Source organism: Macrobrachium rosenbergii, chromosome 2, assembly GCF_040412425.1.
Source record: "Macrobrachium rosenbergii isolate ZJJX-2024 chromosome 2, ASM4041242v1, whole genome shotgun sequence".
In the NCBI taxonomy this organism is placed as follows: Eukaryota; Metazoa; Arthropoda; class Malacostraca; order Decapoda; family Palaemonidae; genus Macrobrachium; species Macrobrachium rosenbergii.
The window spans coordinates 38,757,506-38,770,703 of NC_089742.1; the positions used below are offsets into that span (position 1 = coordinate 38,757,506).

Consider the following 13,198-nt stretch of genomic DNA (forward strand, 5'->3'; position numbering starts at 1 on the left):
AAGGGACACCAGAGCAGATGAGAAAAGAGAAAAAATTGTGGTATCTGAGACCAGAAAATAAAATCCCCGTTTGAAGGATACAGGGGATATGCCAGTGGGGTTGTACCCATAATCCAGGAACACTAGAGCATGATCCCAAGATCTAGATGCCAGAAGTAGCTCCAGGACTCAGTGCAGAAAAGTGTGTCACTACAAACCAGAGCTACACTGATGAGTCAGTTATATATGATTTGTTTACCAACCTCTACAGACCCTTTTAGGCTGGAAAAATGGGGGAAAATACATAAAAAAATTAAATAAATATACAAATAAAAATTAAAAATAAAAAAATCGAGGAAAAGGCAAAAATGGGAATTACATTTGTTATTAATTTTAATTTTGTTTAAGAAAGAATGATGTATTAATTGAAAAGTTGTTACCTAGCTAGAATATCTTTTATTGATTTACTGTACAGTAAATAAGTATTTCTTTCATGCTGCCATCTGGGACAGTCAATCCAAGATATGTTTGATTGTTGTTAGGATGTTACATTTTCACAAGTTATTGTGGATTTGTGTGCAGGGTGACATCAGATGACCATGTGTGGAGTCTGGAATGTCCTATTCTGAGTCTTGTTAAAATTACTTCATTAAATCTTTGTTTTTGGGTAGAAAGAATGCCACCTTTTAACTTCGTTCTTGTTGTCTCAGTTTGTTTTGAGGGTGTATCTGGCCAGATCATTTGCCAATCACAAATTAAAGTTTATGATGCTAGTGATCTGATATGGAAGCATTCGTGTGGTTGGGGAGACTGTACATGCAATTGCCAGCTTTATCTGCTCTCATTGCCCTCAATGATACCATGGGCTGGATCAACAAATATGAACTTGAAAGGCCGTTTGTAATTAATTGATGAATTTCTATTTGGATATTTTGGACAAAGTGATTGGCCTGATTTAAATGATCCTATTTGGCTTCAATTGCACTTCTTGGAAGGTTACTCCAATATGAGGTGCTGAAGAATTCCTTGCAGTATAATCTGGACAGCCAATTGTATAGCTGTTAATTCAGCTGATGACATTAGAGGAAGGCCCATTTGGATAGTTTCATCACTTGAATATGCTGATGAGCCCACTCCAGCTTCATTTTTGGATCCGTCTGTATAGATTATGAAGGGATTACCCTTCCTTCTTATGTGTTCCATGGCATGTTGATGGTACATTTCTGTGTTGAAAATATACTTTTTTTGAAAGATATGACAGATATGTGCATATTTTTGCCCTTTTTAGTGTCCATGGTGTGATCTGATTTATTTCTTGGGTAAATTTGGGTATCATGTTAAGTAAACTCAATAGATGATTATTTTTTTCAGTAAATGAGTTCTGATTTGGGTTATTATTTGTATTTTGATTATTGAGAAGTTTATTTGGTACAGATGTGCCTGCTTGAAGGGATAAGCCTCTTCTTAAAGTAATTAGATCTCTGTAATATTTTAGAGGTAGTTGGCCTGCTTCTGCTAGGATAGAGACAGTTGGAGATGAGCGGAAGGCTCCTGTACATATAGCACATAGTGAGAAAAGTGATGGACTCCTAATGAGGCAGGGTGCAACTGGAACCCCACACTATAAAAACCACCCAGTCGAATAGGATGACTGTGATAGAAAAAAATAAATATATAAAAAAAATAAAAATAATGATAAGCAAATTGTATTTTTCCTAGGTGTGTAAACCAAAGCCTCTTTTTTACATGGATCTTTTTGTATATGCATGAACCAGCTGTGAACTTGGACACAAGGGTATCCCAAATTGGAGATGGGGGTGTGAGTGAGGAAAATACCCTATTCTACCCACAGGGACAAAGTAGGGTGGGTGAGGTGGGTTGAAGTCATAACAGGCTTTGGTTTGTATACTTAGATAAAAATTGTTTAAAAAATATGCTGTGTTTTCCTATGGGAATATAAACCATTGCCTTTCAAGTGCTTGCAGCAAACTATAAGCACAACTCAGTGGAAGTAATCAGAGAGCTCTCCTTCATATGAGAACCATCAGATTGACTGAGCTCCTGAGAACGCAGGCACACCGACTGATCAATGATGTAGGTTCCACTCTAGGCACTTCTGAAGCAGAGCAAAACTGATCACTTACCTTGATACTTGAGCTCACATGGCCCAGAGTGAACAGGTTATGCACACTCATCTCTCTCTCAACTCCTTATTGGTAAAGGAAACAGAACTACTGTGAGCTCTCACATACACTTAGCCCACAGACCAAGCATGTCCTGGGTTAGCCAAACACACATACTCGCCTTGACATGAGTTTGAAAGCTTGGGGGGGGGGATGAGGATAGTGCCATCCTCTAGTTTAAGTAGGCACACGCAAGAGAGGCTGCCCTGCCAAAGGAACAACCACACCTATAGGTGACTGCTTACCCTGACTCCTTTCTGAGGAAGAGGAAAATATGCAAGAAACCCACAGGGAATTTTTACGAGGCTTCGACTTTTCCTTCTTTCTTTGCCTACCTGGTGGAGAAGAATCCAGGTATGAGGAGGTGGAAGACAAATACAATTTTTGATGATGATATGGGACGAGACAACAGACACCGTATTAGTGGTATCCACCCTCCGAAATGCACACCTGGGAGAGATTCTTTTCATCCTTTGTAGTGTCGTCCAGAAAATACATTAATGATGGGCTACCTGGAATATCCAGCACAAGCTAGACCTTTGTCAAGTAATCAAGTGTCGACATCTTACTTGTTCAAGGAAAATCATCATTATTACTATTAGAAAACAAAGGAGTTGCAGGAGAAACACTTGCCATGGCAGCCCCTTCATCTCCTGAGGAAATGGTAAGAACAGGTCTCTCTGGAGCAGGAGAATTATCCTTCCTTGGAGATGGTAAAGGAGTGGAAAATGATGGAAGGTAAGACCTAGAAGAATCCAGTGGCACGCTCAGTGGGGTACACCCTCTCCCCCAAAACAAAGTTGGCAAATGTTTCTTGTCCTTCTGTTTTCCAAACCTCCCACTGAGGAGATGATCAATCAGCACATTCCTCACAAGAAGACACTTTTTATTTTCCTCACATTATAGGCAGTGCTGCAGTTGGTCTCCCAACATGGGAGACAAGAAGAGACTACATGGTCAATCATGTCCCCAACATAGGTGTTGCTCATGTTTCATCTACATAAGATAAACATGGAAACAAAGAAACAATAGAAAAGTGGTACGTCCAATCTCTTTGCTGGCCAAAGAAAGAGACTGGATGGTGTGAGTAGAGTGGAGTTATTCCCCAATACTCACACTCCCTATCTCCACCATGACATACCTTTGTTTCAAAATTCACAGCTGGTTCACACATTCATGACGATGACTCTCTCCATATGAATAGCAACAGTTTGTATATCTCAAGGAACAATTTACAATTGGGTTGACCAAAACTGGAGATTCTGACATAATTTCTTTCAGAAACCATTGCTCAAAGATAATCAGAAATCTAAAAAGTTGAAACAATATAACAAAAGTTTACTTTGTATATAAACCATAATAAGAACTTAGCATCTGAGTGATGAAAGCAGTAGATAAATTCCCTCTCCAGGATAGTTTCTTGCATTCATTAATAACCTCTTAACCCACTGGAAGGTTAAATCTGAAAAATTTACATTCTCAACTACTAGCAGGAAACTGATCACAGAAAAATTTTTGTTTTTGTAGCAATACCCTTTATAATTATTACAGTCTTGTTTAAAAAAAATTAAATGACTGAGTTAGGATGATATTTACACACATCAACTAATTTCAAGACTCCTTACTTTAAAGTAGTATATCTGAATATGATGAAACCTAAAAGTAATAAACAACTACATGAACATATATCCAATAATTAAGATAAATAATTCATGAATAACTTTAAACAATTATTCAAAACACATGTTGATGTCATGGAAACTTTAAACAATTATTCAAAATACACATGTTGATGTCATGAAATAATTTATAATGTACTATTTTGTCTCACAGCACAAGTGTATAGCAACAATGTCAAACAGAATAGCACTAGCTAACAGCTGCACTAAGTAGGCAACCAAAACTACGTTAACCTATGGATAACTGAGAAAGTTATTCTATACTGCTCTCAAACATTAAGCCACATCACTGAATTAAAGGTTACTGCAACTTTCACAAGCCAGACAAACAATCGCAGGCAAATGCAGAGGATTATAAAATTACTTGTGTACACTTACATTCTTCTAGCTACTCCAAGGCATCTTAACTCTCAAAGGGTTCCATGGATTAAAACCACTATGCCAAAAGTATCACAATGAACAAAATTTCTCATTGAATTTAATCCTACTTTCTTTCTTAAATAAAATGACTTATTAACCTAGCCTCATCCTCACAAGAATGAAAAAATATCCCAGCCAATTTGAACACTGAATTTCCTTACCTTCACTTTCTCTACTATAGACAAAATAAAGTACGTAAAAGTTATCTGGTAAAAACTATCTGCTGTATTAGGATATCTGATGCAATATTAAAAATATATACAAATATATATGCTGCATTTATAATCTCTGACATTTAAACTGATATGCTTTACTTCGCTAATCCCTGTTCCCACTTAGGTCTGAAGGCTCCATGATGGCAATATATCTGGTAAAACAGCATGCAAAACCTAAATTCAAAGGATTATACTGTATTTAATAAACTAGTTTTTAATGTCAAAAAATAATTAACATAAGTATTGCACATTATTCAATAAACTTTTGTACTTCCAATGTGCAATAAAAAGCACCTCACGGCAAAAGTATTTTTCTCCACTTCTTTCTCGGAGCCACATTAAAATCTAACACCTTCAATCTCAACATCTAATAAACATTTCAAACTATATCTATTTACAGGACAGTACTTTATCTACATAAACATGCAGAGTATTGCAAATCTAAATACAATGGTATTACAACTTTTTAAGGCATGGTTATACAGTGTTGCCAGCAAAATCAAAAGACTAAGAAAAATACTTTTGATTATCAATCTAATATTACAAAAAATACCAATCATACGCATAGCATCACTTGTATGGCACAATAACATAATCCCATGAGATTCTTGAAATGGTGATAAAGCATAAAGGAATTCAATATTTTTCATCTATGCCCTCTTAAACTGTCCTTATACATTTCCTATGAATAATCAAATGAAGGTGTATTTCATTATGGTTCTCCTAAGTCATTACATAGTAAAAAATAGGACATAAACAGCTCCTAAACATGACTCATAGATTGCAATACATTGCTCCAGATTCAGAAAACCAATTCAAAGCTGATGATAACTATAAACACTCAATTTCAAACACAGAAGTCAGATGGTAAACCTAAAATGCTTCAGCACTGCATTACTGCTTTAAAGAATCATATCTTCCTCACAACTTACAGTGTCATCAGAGGGTCTCCAGTATATATCTAACATTTCTATGAATAATTTAAGAAAGATAAACTGTATTTTCAAAAGAAAAGATATTTACTTTATCCTAAGAGAAAATATGAAAAATAATGTACAGAATATGAATTTCCCTAAAAGCTTTGCTTAGGAAAAAATAGATTGCTGAATTTCTCAAGAAATATAATCCATATAGTAATTATTCAATAGAAAAAATGATCCAACACTTTCATGGATATACATTTGGAGGACTGAAACTCAATTTATATACAGGGAGCAAGCTTTCAAAACAACATTCAAAACTATATATGGCTATTATTCAAACTAAATTACACAAAATACTGACTCCCATAAGTCCAGCTAGAAAAATTTGGGCCAACTTCATAATTTGACTTAGTATGTATTTTACAGATGCCCAATGAAAAACTGGGGGAAAAGTTGGGAATCAAACAGCAATTTATCCCAAGTAGGTTTTGTTTTATCCACAGCAACTTCAGGAAAAATAGATCAACCTGTGAAAGAAAAAAACTGATTTGGTACCGTTTTCGTGAAGAAAATCAAGACTTACAGAAACACAACACTCAAAATTAACATGAAATGGAAAATAACACCAAATACATGAATGAATCATGTTAAATAGTGTAAACACTATTAAAAGATCTTTAAGAGGTACATCATCCTATTCTATGTGAACTCACTATGGCAGAAATCAAAGACTGTGGGCACCATAATTGTTTTGGTAATGATGAATCCCTGATTTTAGCTGGCCCTATAAAGGTCATGTATATTAACTCGGTAGTCTGAATGAATCATGACACTGAGGTTACTTAACCAAACACTGAGACACTCAGCCATTTAGTGTTTATGGTAGTAAGGAAGTTGGAATGGCTGGACAGTAAGACAAAGGGATCTTAAAAATCAATGAGATGAAGTACATGGACCTAAAGCTGAAACTTGGGAGAAAACTTCACTTGCATTAAGAGGCACACCTAGAGACTAAACAGCAAGATATAAAAAAGGAAGTGATAATGTACTGCAGCTGAAGTAAAAGCCAAATACTTGGTGCATCTAGGGGCTCAAGAGACACTGCAAACACTTCAGTAACACTGCACCTTCAGTGCACCTTAGGTTTAGCAATTCATAAAGGCATCAATATTCTTGGTTACCATGCCTCAATTCTTTATTACATTTAGAGAGGAAGCACATCTAAATGAAGTACATCACCATCCTTCTGGCCTTAGTGAAATCATCCAATAACTTGGGCCCCCAAAGTAAGCGATAAATTAATGGCACCCAACACCCATTCCTTCCACTTCAACATAGTGAGGAGACCCCCAGAGAAACAATTTTGTAGTACTGTATAATCTGTCTATATGACTACTGGAGATAGAGACAACCAAGGCATGCTTCACTACCATCTCCATACCTCGTGAAAGATGGCTAGCCTGTAAGAAGTCTTGAGCTTTTAGAAATGGTACAGTATAAGTCTGGCAGCGTAAATGTCTGAAGGACAGCCATGGGTCAATCATAACTTTTGCTGGTTCCTTGTATCTCCATTCGAAGCCACATATCAATGACAATATCCAAAATGGTGGTGGCCAGAGGCAGGTTAAGTACACCATTTGAGGCATTGACTTTACTAGTCACTCGTAAATTCGGTTGCTGAAGCTTCCTTCTTAGGTTTTTGAGGTCACTGAAACTTTCATGTCACAAAAACAGTTGTGAGCTTCCAGAAGTGAAGCTTTTGTTGTATAAGGCCAAAGTTGTCTCGTGTATATCATACTATGAATGCTCTATGAGTCTGACCTGGACTTTCAAAAAGTCAAAGCCATCCTTCTTGACAGGTGTTGAGAGCACCTTCAGCATGGTGGAAGTATTTGGTATGGCCTCTAACTTGAAGCTGGAGTCTTCAAAGTTGCAGAAGTTGAACTAATTCCCGTATGTGGTGAGTGTTTCATCTTCCTGATGAGACCAAAGAAGCTCCTGGCATAGACATATCAATGAAGGCAGAGTAAGTCATTCTGGAGTGGTGACACCTTGTTTCGATATTTTCTAACATTAGGGCTAGCACTTTTCTTACTCGAGGGTGTGACCTCTGTCAATATGAACCCAAGTGAAGTATATTAATTTTTCAGGATCTATCACAGAGGCCAAGGATGGCTCTCTACCTGAATGGTGACAACAGCTAAGATTTATGGCCAGAGTTGTTGGAGAGATCAAACTACAAATGAGGAAATTGCTAAAAATGGTGTCCTGAGGCTGGAAATTGAGATTGAGATGACTAAGGTATGTGATAGGAAGAGGAGCAGTCAGTCATAATCATGGAAGTAACAGGCTGAGGAGAAACAAAAAGGGTCAGGAAATACAGGAGAGGGTCAGGAAATACAAGAGAAAGGGCAAACTGTGTTGGAAAAATTACCAGATGGAATTAAAGTAGACACAGGACAAAACAGATGAATGTGAACTTATTATAAGTCCAAGTCTGTCAATGGGAAACTTGATGTTAAATGTTAACAGTGATCATGAATATGAATTCCAGGATTCTCTGGATTAACAGCTTCTCACACTATTTAAAAAAATGTTTAATTTTTAGAATCCCACGGGAAGCAGCTTCAAAAATCTCACCATTACTCTAGGGTCACTTTAAACATTCAGCATACAAAGCTTCATAGGAAGTCAATATGCTGAGGGTGGTGACACAATGGTCTGGATCATCTTAAAATAAAATAAACAGCTACATTTATCACTTGTGAGAGTCAGTCGAGACATTCAAGTTAATGAAGTTCTTAAATTTAAATATTATGAAATAGTCTCCATGATTGTTTTCCATGCTTTTTTATGAATATACTAAGTGTGTATCAAGAACCAAGAGAACTATAAGAAAAATCTACAAGGGAATAGGAAAAAGGGATGGAGATAAAATAGAAGAGATCTGGAAAAAGTTACAGGAATGGAAGAAGGAATATCTTTTGTTCTGTATGAAGCCAGATTGGATAGCTGCAGGTGGAGTAAAAAGGTTAACAAATACCTTTCTGTTTATTTTGCAATTACTACTACATAAATATAATTGTTTATATATGAAATAATATGGCATTCATTAATTCTAGTTCTAAATACATATTACAGATTCATTTTTATGCTTTCAGTGGTTAAGGAGAAAATCAAATCAACCTTTTTCCAATGAAAATACTTTCCAACTTCTGAGCTGTAATGGTTATTATGAACTTTCATGTGTTATGAAGAACAGACCCTAATTTCTATGAACCACAGGTCTGACTTCCAGAGGATTGAATTTTCATAGTAGCTCCATATGCAGCATGGAAATAACTACACAGGTTCATCCTGGCAGATACACTGTTGCAGCAGGTCTACATTCACTCTATCTACGTCAGAAAGTTTGGCAACAGAGGGTCAGAGAGGAATACGGTGTCGCGTGCATATCTTGAGCAGTAATACTCCTTGGAGCCACAGCAACAGTAGCAACAAAATCTAGGTATGATTGGAGGAAGAGAGAAGATGATGGGTGAGGGAAGGAGAGGGATAAGAAATAAATGGAGCTTTCTGACATCACATATGCAGCGAGGGTAGATGCAAACAACATAATGTTATTTTCATGATAAAATTAAGTTTCATATATACTGTACTTACCACATAATTACATAGCTATAGTTCTAACTCGTGTGGCAGGCTTTATTTAAAAAATTGTGGTAGCACTTCGATAGTTTAGTGTAGGTGACAAGCACTGCCAACCAACGGGAGTACTGGAAAACCTCCTTCTGTTTGCGCCCTTATGTCCATCAGAAGGGAGGAGGGAGGGCTCCGATCCAAAATTACTAGGTAAGTATCTATGAAACTTGATTTTATCATGAAAATAAAATTTTCATATAAGTAACTTACCCAGTAATTACATAGCTGAACCCTACATTGACAGGAGGTGGGATGCGAGGATATTCTACTCCAAAACATAAAGTTACGGTAATGACTTTGAAATAGAAAAGTTGCTAGCACTGAAGACAATGCTTGTCATTTTCTTATTTGGTAAAAGAGCTACTGCAGGTAATTACTGCCTCTGGTTGGTGCTCATCTTAACCTGTAATAGCGTGGTGGTATAGTCATGGAGCGCCTCTACTTAGGTGGGAGCTTTGCAGTGAAGGATCTGTCCGATGGCAAGCAAAGAATCAGTAACTGCCCTTGCCCTGGGCACAGTACCACAATAAAAACAACCAGAAAATGCTTTCACCTTCACTGAAAACACCACAACTCATCCACTGAGGCTGATGGGTACTCCAGGTACACTGTACCCCTTGGTTCCAGAAAATCTGACACCCTACTTTAAGGCAAAGAGATGGTAGGAGAAAAGAGAGATTCCTATGCTTCCTCACTCAATACCATGACTGCCAAGGTACTGCAATTTTCAAACACTGTTTCAACTTCTTTCAAACAGTAAGACACAAAGATTGGTTCGCACTTCCAGTAGGTCGACTGCAGAATGGAAGTGAGTGAAAGCTAATAAGGTAGAGACTGTCCTGACATCATGAGCTTTCACTGTAATAGGCAAAATGCCTTCCTGAATCTGACAGTGCCTCAGAAATTAAGTCTCTGACGAAGAAGGACAATGCGTTCTTAGTTGGAGGGCGAGACGGGTTCTTGACAGAGCACCAGAGGTTACTGGATGGTCCTCTGATCTTCTTGGTCCTGCTCAGGTAATACCATAAAGCCCTAGCAAGACAAAGAACTCTCTTCTTCCTCAGAACCAAGGTATCCATTAAGGTCTTAATGGAGAAAGAAATGGCCCAGGGCTTGAAGGGTCCTCATTCTTGGCTAAAAATCCAAGGGTAAAGAAGCAAACTGTGTCTCTTTGTGAAAAAAATTACCCATTTGGTATCTCTTAAAAATGAGGTTATCTGAGTAGACATGGTTTTTAAGGGAAGAAGTCTTGGAAAGTTCACCCACAACTGTAGCAGGTCCTGGAACCATTCTTTCATGGGCCATAACAGGGCTATGAATCATCAAAACACTGCGATAAGCCCAAGACTTCTTCAGCACTTCACTGACCATGCTGAAGGGCGGAAAGGTTAGCCTAAGAGGACTCCTCAACCTAGAGCCAAGGAGTCTGAACAGAAGTCTAAGTCTGGGCTCAGAGGATGAAAGGCTTTCCTTCCGAAATCTACGTTCATACCACCACCACGCCAGTCCGACTTGATTACTGGGTTTATGGGAAACGCGTAGGTGTCCGGCTGTGTTTCCCTGTCCCAGTTGGCCTAGAGGAAGAATTGCAAAACTTCTCATGAGAAGCTGCCTAACTTGACGAATATCTTGACGGACGACAGAGTCTCCGGTAGGCTCATCCAGTGACGGGCTGAGCATGACTAAGGTGACAGAAACTTGTGGACTGTCTGAAGGCTGCCAGTGGTTCTCTTGGTAAATGGAAAAACCCAAAACGTCTGAGAGTAGAGACTCATCCCCAACAGAGGAACTCTTGTGATGGGGCCAACTGGGGCTTCTGAAGGTAGATGATAATTCCCAGTTCCTGAGAAAGCGGAGATGTAAAAGTCCTTCGTGTACTTTTCCTTCAAAAGGGATCGAAGAGGCAAGTCGTCCAGATATAGACTAACATTAATGAATATTAAATGAAGTCACTTGCTAGAGGAGTAAGGACTCGAGTGAACACTTGAGGTGCCATAGAGAGGCCCAAGCAAAGAGCCCACAACTGGAGATTAGCTGGTGCCGGGGGGTTGGGTGGCGCTGGGCACTCCGAGGGGAGACAGGCATTTAGACACTGACGTGTGGCGCCTGAGAGTGTGTCCTGGAAGACAAACCTTAGATACTTCCTGGAGTTCAGATGGAAGGGAAAGTGAAAGCATGCATCCTGCATGTCCAAGGTTATCATTCAATTACCCTGGTGAATGCATGAAAGGACTGTCTGGTTGGTCTTCATCTGAACTTCGTCTGCCGGACGAAGAGATTGAGGGTGCTTACATTGAGGACTGGTCTCCCAACCCTGATGATTTGGGGGCCACAAACAGACAGTAGTAGAAGTCCTCTGAGTGAGTGGATGTCCTCGACTTCTTCTATGACTCTCTTTTGAAGGGGGAGAGGAGACCTCCTGCAAAAATGCCTAATGTTTTCCCCGAGCCTCTTGAGTAGGCCATTAAAATGAAGAGATAAGGGACCAAAAGAGGGCTCTTCAAGAACATAATGGAGAAGCCCTCCCTTGGAATCTTCACAATCCACTGTTCTGTTCCTCTGATACTCACAAAACTTGAGAAGACTGGCTCCCATTTGTGCACGGAAGACTTCTTCCTCATTTCTTGGGCAAAGACTTGGGCTCCTCTTGATAGTTCTTGTTCCAAGTGGGACCAATCTCGCTGCATGGCGTCTGTTAAGTTAAGTATACCTTAGTTTAACCAGACCACTGAGTGATTAACAGCTCTCCTAGAGCTGGCCCGAAGGATTAGATTTATTTTACATGGCTAAGAACCGATTGGTTACCTAGCAACGGGACCTACAGCTTATTGTGGAATCCGAACCACATTATAGCAAGAAATGGATTTCTATCACCAGAAATAAATTCCTCTAATTCTTCACTGGCTGGCCGGACAATCGAACGCAGGACCAGCAGAGTGCTAGCTGAGAACGATACCCACCCGTCCAATGAGGAACTGTGGCGTCTGTTGCCCATGCTAGGGGGTCCAGGGCCTGAGAACAAAAAAGAGGAAGGCAATGGTTCCTTGAGGTGGCAAACAGGTCCAATGTTGGTCTGCCCCACAGTATCACAGATTCTGATAGACTAGGAGATCCAAGGTCCACTTGGTGGGAAGGACCTACTATTAGACAGCTCAGCTTGTCCATCAGAATTTAGTTTGCCCTGAAAAAATTGAGTGACTAGAGTCACTCGTTTTGATCTATCCACCATAGAAGGTCTCTTGCTATCTGACAAAGAGAAAAAGAGAGAGCCACCTCGCTTCATATGTACAAGGGTTGTAGTATTGTCTGAATGGACTGCCACAGTCTTGTTGTGAACTAGGGTCTAGAAGCACTGAAGCCCTAAGTGAATAGCTTTCAGCTCTCTCATGTTGATGTGAAGGTTCTGCTCTTCCGGAGACCACATCCTGGAATTTTCCGGTAGAACAGCTGATACTGGAGCGGATCCTCGACTGGACTTGGGCTTACTCCCATGAAAAGGAAGTTGCTGGAGAGGAGAGACCATCTTAGGAACAAACGCAATGAACCCTTGGGGCGTTTGGAAGAATGCACCAGAAGAGCCTACGACTGCTATCGAAAGTCCGACTTCTGGGTCTGAGTGACTCCTTTAATGGAACAGGAGCACAAAAACATCTCTTTCCTTCAAAAACCCCAAAAGAGAAAAGAGCCACATGTTCATGAGAGCCATCCCTGATGGTTTGCCTGCATGAGAAAGGACTCCTAGCCAGTCCGAGGCAAAGACTCCACAAACCATTGCAATCTTCAATCTTCTTGGCTAGCGCTCTCACCATCCAGTCCAAGAAACAGAAAGCTTTAAACAACTCAAAGAGGTCTTGACAAGGAGGTCAAGTTCTGCCGATGAAAAACATAATTTTAGCCAACGAAAATGCCAAGCGTCGGGAAGAAGGATCTTCCCTGGTGGCGTAGGAAAGAAACCTCCTATGGATTAAGCAAAAGGGAGGAAATACAAATTAAGCCTTATCTTGCTCCCTCTTAGCAGAAAACCAAATTCCAATCTCCTTGAGTGCCTTCCTAGAAGACGAGGAAAGAACCATGTGAGGGAGCCTAGGTCTGTCATC

The 13,198-nt window shown here is 39.4% G+C and overlaps 1 protein-coding gene across 3 annotated transcripts in view; it reads right to left on the reverse strand.

The window, feature by feature from the left end:
- Positions 1–1,463: 1,463 nt before the first annotated feature.
- The window catches only part of LOC136845261 (transmembrane protein 263-like), a 47,450-nt gene continuing 35,715 nt past the window's right edge, over positions 1,464–13,198 (reverse strand). For all 3 annotated transcript variants that reach the window (XM_067115379.1, XM_067115401.1, XM_067115390.1), the window contains one exon: positions 1,464–5,926. The gene's annotated coding sequence lies outside the window, so the exon portion shown is untranslated. The remainder of the gene's footprint in view (positions 5,927–13,198) is intronic.